The sequence below is a fragment of the Lonchura striata genome, chromosome 10 (assembly GCF_050655825.1).
Source record: "Lonchura striata isolate lonStrDom1 chromosome 10, ASM5065582v1, whole genome shotgun sequence".
Classification (NCBI taxonomy): Eukaryota; Metazoa; Chordata; class Aves; order Passeriformes; family Estrildidae; genus Lonchura; species Lonchura striata.
The window spans coordinates 8142501-8151709 of NC_140712.1; positions in this window are offsets into that span (position 1 = coordinate 8142501).

The window sequence follows — 9209 nt, forward strand, 5'->3', positions numbered from 1 at the left end:
TGGCCGGCTGTGGGTGAATTGCGAGTGTCACACGCGTGGCCGGCTGCGGGTGTGCCGTGAGCGGCACACGCGGGGCCGCTCTGGGCGCTCCCGCACCGCTCCCGCGGCATTCCCAGGCGCAGCGCCGGGGCCCGTCCCTCGCTCCCCGCGCGGCCGGGGCGGTGCCGATGGACCCGGGCTCGGACCTCGCCCTCCGCCCGCCCCGTCATCCCAGGCCGGGCCGTGGCCCCGGCGCTCTCACGGCCCTCACGCACTCCCCGGTCCGCGCCGAGTGTCGCTCCGTGTCTGACCCCAGCTGCGGCGCTCACCTCCTCACCTTTTTCCTCTGCCCTCGGCCCAGCTCCCTGCTCTGACCCTGATCCTGACCCTTCCCCTCATCCCAGCACCCTGTATCCTCGGGCAACCCTGTTCCCCGAGCTGTAGCCTCACCTTTCTCTCCCCTGCGTATTTCTCAGAGAGTAGAGTTTCTCCCAACCACAGGATTAATGAACGACTGGGCACAGAGGGATCAGAGAAGAGAGGGACTAAGGATTTTATGCCCCAGAAACAGCAACAGGTATCAGTCTGTGCCAGATTCCTGGTTTCTCCTGCTCAAGCACATATGGATTCCTAATGGCTCTCCTCTCACCACTGCTGCTGCTTTCCTGCTCCCAGTATTAAAGGTTCTTTCATTTTCACAGATATGCAAAGAATTCCAAACACCTGGGATCAAAGAGATTTCTTCACATCAAATATTTTAGAGTGATTGCAGCATGACTCATTCTTTCTGAATAGCTGGAGCTGGTCATAGAAACATCAGCTCCTTCATTTGGGATGAGCTCATCGCTTGTCATACATATGCACCTCCCATGGGAGGGGGTACAGGGAGTGGCAGGGGACTCCTACAACCATGCTGGCCATGTCCCTACACCCCATCCGTCCTGGTGTATCTGCTGCAGCTGGAAAATCCTAAATCTAGAACAGTCTTCCTGTGGCTTGGGGCAAACTGGAGAAATACCCTGTGTGCCTTGATTAGTCTGTGAAGTAATTGCTCCTGCCACTCTGAGCTCATCTTGCTCATGACCAGCCCAAAAGATCTGAGTGGTGGAGGAAGACAGAATGGTTTTTTTGTGTTCTCCCTTTGTCTATTCCCACCTCATCCTGTCCTCAGCAGTTTGCTGGTGTGCACTGCTGATCCCTCAGCAATGATGGGATCCTTTGGAGTGGGAGATGCTCTCCCATGTCAAACTGGCTGACCAGGAGATGCTGAAGGGGTATCTGAATGACCTGAGTGTCCACATGCTACTGTCCTGCTCCAGTCCCAGCTTTCTCCCTCTCTTGACCATTTGCCGAGATCCCAGTCCATGTTTTAATGGGGCTGCAGGGATACTGGTTTTGTTCCTGAGTGTCCAACCCTGTCACCATCTGTGTCCTTATGCTGGAACAAAGTTGGTGCAGCCACACGTGAAGGAGATATGTGGTTCTCCTCCCATGCCCAAGGAGTTTGACATCATCATCCCATTAACTGCACCAAGGATAAAAATCCAGCCAACAGACACCTGCAGGACAGGCGTAGCTGAGCTATAGAGGTGGGATCACTACAATCTTTGAATCCCAGCTCATGAGCTTGTGAAGGGAAAAAGTCCCTCTGCTGCCCTGTGCCTGGTCTCTTTTGTCTTCTTCCACAGTGGCACAATGTCATGAGCTGGGCCATGTCCCTGGTGAAGGGATAAGCCCAGCTCCATGTTAATCTGGACAGTGTGGTGGGACCCACAGGAGACAGTGGGGCATGCTCTGGCAGGACATGCTGTCCATGGCTGGCAGGGACCTACAGTGGCACACAAGATGACCAGGAGATTCCTCCTTGGGGATCTGAAGGAGCAGGCACAGTGGGACCCCTGAGGCTGGTGTCACCACGGCTTTATCCCAACTCCTGGCCTGGCAGGATGCAGGGCCCATGTTTGGGTGGGTGGGTGGTGCTGGGCACTGCTCACACAGAGAACACAGTGTGGCATGGAGGAGACAGCGGGGGCCTGTGGCTTGGCTTCTTGGCAGATGTTTCTTTCCAGAATGTGGAAGTTGACAGAATCACAATGACCTCAGCTGCTGGAACAGGCATGGTTGAGATAACACTGCAGCCATACAGGAGAGTCAGCCAAACATGGAACTAAGCAGGGAGGTGGAGAGGACCCAGAGATAAGGTACTGGGTGTGGATGAGAAGGAGGAGGCAAGAAACTGCTGCCACCCATCGCTGGCAGTGGTGGCCTGTCCCAGCAACTTTCTGCCTTAGGCTGCCCTCCCCAACAGAACCGGGATGAGAGCACTCCTAAGGAAACCTTGCCTGGCTTTCAGGGCCCCAACCACCCTTTGCCACGTGTTTTTTAGTCCAGATGGTTTGGACCTGCCAGGATGAAGGGAAAGAGAGTTTGTGTGAGCATTGAGAGCCCCATCTGTCTGCTGAGTAACCTGATCCCTCTAGGATGCTTTAGGTTACTCTGGGCAGGATGGCTGCTCCAGGCAGGCTCCTCTGCTCTTCCCACCCTGCTCTGTCCCTCAATGTCTTTTCTCTAAGCCCTCTGATGCCTGTGGGTTGCTTTCAGTGGGATTTTAAAAGTGCCTGGAATGTCAAAACACCAGTGCAGCCAGACAGAGAGTGCTGCTGCGCCCAGACGTTGCCACTCCGTGGCACAAATATAAATCTTGCAGCTGGCCGAGGGACAAGCACAATTCATCACTGCACGTCTGTCTCACCTGCTCTGCCCCTCAAGCAGCCTCTTCAGCTGTTCCCTCGCTGGGACAGCCCCTGGTCTCCTTTCCCAGTCTCAGGAAGGCAGATGGGAAGCAGAGGAATCCCCACCACATCCTCTTTCTCTGGCAGATTGCTAAAGCAGCCACAGGAGCAGTGCTGGTGCTGGGGAGGCAGGGTGGATGCCAGCACTGTGAGGAGGTGCTCTATGTTTTACTGGAGATGAAAAAGCAATGGTGCTGGCCAAAGCTCTCCTCTCTGGCTATTCAGAGGCCATTAACCCAATTTGGAAATTGCTCTGCTGTGGAAATCCCACCTTCCTTCCTAAGGAAATCAGAGCAACTCTACCATTATGCCCAGCATCCCATATTCCCATCCTCATGGGCACTGCTGGGACAGAGCTGGACGCTGGAGCAAGAGCAAGGAAAGCTTCTGGGACTGGGAGAATTTGAAGGTGAAGATTTGTGGAGGTTTTAGGAGTGAAGGACAAAACACCTGAACTGGGAGACAATTGCAATCAACCTGACCTCACACTGTCCCCACCATCCTCTTCTAGGGCCACAAAGGCGGGCTGAGGGCTGGAGCCTCTCTGCTCTGGAGCCAAGCTGGGAGAAGTGGGGGGCTTAACCTGGAGGAGAGAAGGCTCCAATGAGACCTCAGAGCCCCTGCCAGGGCCTGAAGGGGCTCCAGGAGAGCTGGAGAGGGACTGGGGACAAGGGCCTGGAGGGACCAAGACAAGGGGGAATGGCTTCCCACTGCCAGAGGGCAGGGATAGATGGGATAGTGGGAAGGAATTCTTGGCTGTGAGAGGGTGTTGAGATCCCTGCACAGGCTGCCCAGAGCAGTTGTCGCTGGCCCATCCCAGGAAGTGTTCCAGGCCAGGCTGGACAGCTCTTGGAGCAACCTGGGACAGTGGAAGTTGTCCCTGCCTTGCCTGGCTCCAACACTCAGAAATCAAAGAAAATTATTGGAGCAGGGATTTATCAAAACTGTCCCAGGTTGCTCCAAGTGTTGCCCAGAGCAACCTCTTGAGCTCTTTCCTCGTGTGTCCAGCATCCAGCTGAAGATGGAATGTGAGGAAAGTGTCCCAGGGGAACACCATCCATCCTGCAGCCCTAAATAAATGCTGCCACATGCCTGTGTGTGCCCTGCTGATCCAGCTGCCAGCCCCAGCTCTCACTCTGCCTTTGTCTGTGTATAGCAGGAGCCTCCTCCTGCTGCAGGGATTTATGGCCTCCACACAGCCACCTCTTAACCCAGGTTTATGCTGCTGAATGGGCAGAAAACAGGCCACCATCAGCTGCCAGGCAGCCTGCCAGCCCTCACCTCTCCACTTCTTGCACTCATCTCTGAATTCACCTTCATTTTCTGCCTTTCAGCCTTTTCAGAGAAATTGGGCTGGTGGCAATTGCAATTGATCTCCTCTCCATGGGAGCAATGGCCACTGTTTTGCTCTTGTGCACTGAGCCCATCTTCCTGACAGCTGATGACAGCCCTATTAAGAGATATAAGGGGATTCCAGGGTGGGTGTTGCCCACAGGCAACAAAAAGCTGTCTGGAGAAGGACCCAGCTGTGTGAGCATGGCTGTTGCAGCTGGATTAATCAAACCCACCATTAACCCCTTCCCGGGGCACTCAGGTCCCCTGCCAGCCCCACAGCACAGGCCCCTACCAGCACATTGCTCTGATTGAGCTGCAAATGCTCCAGCTCCTCAGTTTGCTCAGCCTCAGATCAATAAGGGCAGGCAGCTCCAATCAATTCCACTTTCCCACTTGCTATTGAGTTCAGATCCATGCTCTCACGGCTGGTCCTGGTTCCTTCATTCATTCACAACGGGATTCAGACATTTTATCCCAGCTGGATGCTGTTTTGCCCTTGCGGGTTCAAACCCTTTGGTAGGAGCAAATAAAACCCAAAAATAGGGGGCCAGTAATAAAGGGACTGAATCTGTGCTATGGCTGAAGCCCCAAGAGCATCCACCTGGCTGTCAGAGTGTGGAAGTGGGTGGCTGGATGAAGCCATGCAATTTGCATTATATAATAGAGCTGTTGCCACCAAGCCAGCATCTGTCATGAGGTTTTCCTGTCATGATCCTCGTTTTGTTACAGAAAAGCTCCTGTGTCTTGGTTCCCCTGTCCCCACGGGAGCTGAGTGGGGAGAATTCAGCTCTCTGGGATTTGAGCCCACACAAAATGATTTTGCAAAAAAACAAACAAACAAAAAAACCCATCAAAGAGTTTACATAACAGCTGTGCTTGGAAATTTCCCTCAAACCTTGCATTTGTCAGTGAAAGAAGTGTTTCTCGCCCTCTGGCTGTCAGTCCTGCAGTCATTTTTCTCTCCTCTCTTGTCACCCAGCTCTCTCACTGGCCTGTCTCCAGGATGCTGCACCTGAACCTGTGGAAATGAAGTTCCCCAGGCTCTCCACACCTTGTCAAAGTGTTAATGAGCTGATGGACCACATACAGAGCAGTTGTGACACTCGGGGTCCTGATGTGCAGAGGCTGTCAGTGCAGAGAGCAGAGGCAGGGACCAGGCTCGGCATGGCTGAGGTGGTGGCCGACGGATCTGGCTCCAAGCTGGCAGACATATTTTAGCAAGTTGTCATCTCTTCTTTTGGTCAATTAGCATTGCCTCAGTTATACTATCAACTGTATAGCTTTTTTTTTTTTTTTTTTTTTTTTTTACAGAAAGGCTGGAGAGCTGCAAAAAGTGCCAGCAGAAATTTGCTCCTTTTGGTAAAGACACATGCTTTGTGCATATCCTGCCTAGGCTTTATGGTCTCCTGGTGCTAATGTGTAGCAGAACTTCCCCTGGACACAATCCCTGTCTCTAAAAACTCACAAGTCTCCTTTGTGCTAGTCTTTGTATTTAATATGTATTTATGGATTTTTTCTGTGGATTTTTGTGGTCTTGTTCCTAAACCACGTAGCATCTGCAGAAGCCCCTGGCAGGGAGAGCTACTGTGTACTGAGTCTCCTTCTTGTGTTATCACTGTTATTTCAGCCTCTCCCACCTCCCCCCACTGTCCAGATCTGTACTCTGTGATCCCAGCTCTCTTTCCTGTGCCAAAGAGCCCTGGTCCTTCAGGGACCCCATGTGCAGAGCCCTTGCATCCTCCTGTTGCCCTTCTGTGGACATTTTCCAGCTCTGCTCTATCGTTGGAAAAGGGGGACAAAAATGCATGTAGACTGGGACTGGCTAGGGAATAGTGATATCTCTGATTTCATCTCTCCTTTTTCCTGACCTTTCCTATCAGCTTGACAGAGAGTCTTTGAGGTTTTGACTTCTGCTGAGTGCTGAGGGGACAGTTTCACAGACTGTCAGAGCTCCCAGTCTCAGAAGCCATCACTTTAGACAAGAGCCTGGGCTTGGTTTCCCCATGTGTGTCACTTCCCTATCACTGGCTTTTGTCTCATTTTATTGTCAACTTCCTAAGCCTCTCAAAGTCCTCCTGCAAGGCTTAGCATGCATCCACAATTTCCAGAATAATTCAATATTACTGCAGATTTTGCCGTTGACCTCATCTTGTCAAAAGATCTGCATTTGGAAATGCAGGGACTTCTGCTGGATCACCTCAGGGGCCTGCAGGCTTTTTCCAAGAAAGCACTAGCTATGGAAAAGAGAAATTCACTGCAAGAGAGCTGTATCGACTCTTCCCCAATATGTCATATTTATCCATCTGTTCCCTAACGATGCCAGTTTCCTCCTCCGTATGCCAATTTTTGTTCATTTGCAGAGAACAGATGTGTCATTTATCAGCCTGGGACTCCCTGGCTGCCTCCCAGGAAGCAATTCTGGTGTCACAATTGCCACCTTCCAGTCCTCACGTCCCCTGCTGTAGCCAGTCCCTGGAGTTGGTTCGGCTGTCACCCTGCAGATGTGACATCCTCTCGGTCCCCGCTGTGCCGCACAATGGGGTGTGTGTGGGTTGCTCCCACAGGAAAGGAGCAGGCACACAGACACTCCAAAGCTCCTGCAAAAGGCTTTTGTTTGAAGCTGTGGAAGAAGTACCTGGAGATTCAAGGAGCTGCAGGCTTCCCTGAAAGGCAGGGTCAATGCTGGCATCAGGGGAAGAGTGGACCCAGCATCTGAGTCAAGTGACACGTGGGCAGGTGTCAGACTGAGCCCCCACAGTAGCTGGGGCGAGGGGGCAGGGGCAGGGACCTTCTCCTCTGATCCTCTGAGTCACCCAAAGCTGCTGCCTGGAGGATGCTGAGGTGTATCTGCACCACCCAAGGTTAAACTGGAGCCAAAGGTTTGCCATGAAGACGTGGCATGATCCCTCCTCAGCCCAGGGAAAGTGCCGTGTGCTGGTCTTGGCCCAGCTGCCACACAGGGCTCTTGTCCCCATCTGGGGGTGAGCACCAGGACCACTTCAGGCAGCTGAAGCAGTTCCTCAGGCCCCGGAGGATGGCTGAGGGCTGAGGATGCACATAGCTCTCTGCTGTGGCAGGAGTCCGGAAGACATTACCTGGATTTTTCTTCCTGGTGCATGCTCTGACCTGTCCAGATTTACCCAGGCAAGCAGCTCCTTTGGTAAGAGGAAGGGCAGTGCTGTGAGGACCAGCCCAGAGATCTCAGCAAAGAGCTCCTGGACCCTTCAGAGGTGAAGAGGGTGGGAGCAGAGATTCCAGCACAGAGGACCAGCCCTGCATCCTTGCACACAACTGGAGAAATCTCTTCTGCCTCCCCTGTTCCCATGGCCCCTCGGAGTGAACCACAAATCACGTCTGCAAACCATGGGTTGTCAACTTCCTATGTGAGGACTGTGCAAACGGCTTCACAGCCATCCTTCCCTCCTTCCTGGGGGCTCCATGGGCTGTGGGCAGTGCCAGCAGCAGGCAGCCCCCAGGGCTGCACATCCCACCTGGGGATGCTTCCTGCAGAGAGAAGCTAAAATGTGGAGTCTGGCACACAAGTGCTGCAGCCTGTGCTCCCTCATCCTCTCCCGTCTGCCAGTCCCACCCCGCCTCCCCTGCCAGCCCCTACACCCGCAACACTCCATGGCAGCCATCTGTCACGGTGAGCCGCGGCGACTCACAGGCAGAGCGGCATCACAGCCACCCTCATGGCATCGGGGTCAGTCTCTACAGTGCAGGCATCAAACCTGGGTCCCGACAGGAATAAGGTATGGAGCATGTAAACAGTTGGGATTGGAGCAGCACCAGCTGCAGCACGAGCTGCAGGCAGATTCTGGCTTTGGCAGTGGGAATGTAGAAATCTGCCACTGCTCCTCCAAACCTGAAGTGAACTGCTGTGAACAGAATGATGTCACCAGCCTCTTGTCATGACTGCAGAAAAGAATATGAGCAGCCTGTGCCTGTGCCAAGCCATGCAGGTGGTAAGATCATTTGGTCTCCTTCTGGAGGCCCCTTAAAGCTCCCCAAGCACAAAGAAGTCTCCCAGGGGGGCTCTCACCTCAGCTGTGTTCTCTTCACCTGCTGCCTGTGCTGCTGCCTAGGTGGTTTGCCAAGGGGAGGCCAATATCCAGGGGAGTGCCAATCTGAGGGCTCAGGTGAGTCCAGGGACTTTGATTCCCCTCTCAGCTCTGCTGAAGCCTGAGGTGAGGTGATCCCTCAGAGGCACAGATCAGAGTACAGGGCTACATTGGGCCAATCTGGAAGAGAAACAGGCCCAACAAATGGTGCAGAGGTGCTGGGGTCCTACATGGGCATGGACCACAGACCTTTGTCAAATCCCAGCATGGCCCTGGCACAACTGCCTCTCCATGGAGGGAGAGATGTGGGGGATGTGCCAGGACTGGATGAGAAGGAAGGACCTTTGCAATTCCTCTAATATGGTAGTATTTAAAAAACCCAAACACCAGCACAAAGCTAGATCCCTCCTTCCCCTCTCTGGAGACACTGAGCGTGTGTTTTCCAGGCCTGAGGATTTAACAAGAGCCATCTCCTACAGCTGTTGCTGAACATCCTCCCTGGTTACTAATAGAGGGTGGAAGTGCTTTCAATCTCAAGTGCCATTAGCCTTGCTTCCTTCCAAATGCTGGACAGGCAAATTTATTGAGAATCTCTGCCTTTTCTGCATGTTAATAGGTTTCTTAATCTCCATCTGAGAGCCTGGGAGTGAGGTCTGCTGCTAGACTGCTGCAAATACAGCCTGATGATCACTTTGTTCCTCACAGATGCTTTTTCTTCTGCTGCCTTTTGCATCTTGCAATCCCCATGCTTTGAAATCTCCAGTGCTGTTTTCTGGGTTTCATGGCTGTCTTCTCCCTTTGGAGGAAGCTCCCTTGGTGTCCAGTGGACCTGGCAAATTTGGATGGGCTTCTCAAGCAGGAGTGTGCTCAAGGAAGAAGGAAATCTGGAACTTAGTGGGCTCCCTGAGCACATGCTGGGCTTGTACCGTGCCAGGCTAGCACAGGAAGCTCAGTTCCTTGGCAGCCCCATCCTCACTCTCCCTCCTGCACAGGGCTGGTAGGAAGGAGGTCACCATGAGAAACTTCTCTCCCCAGCTAGGCA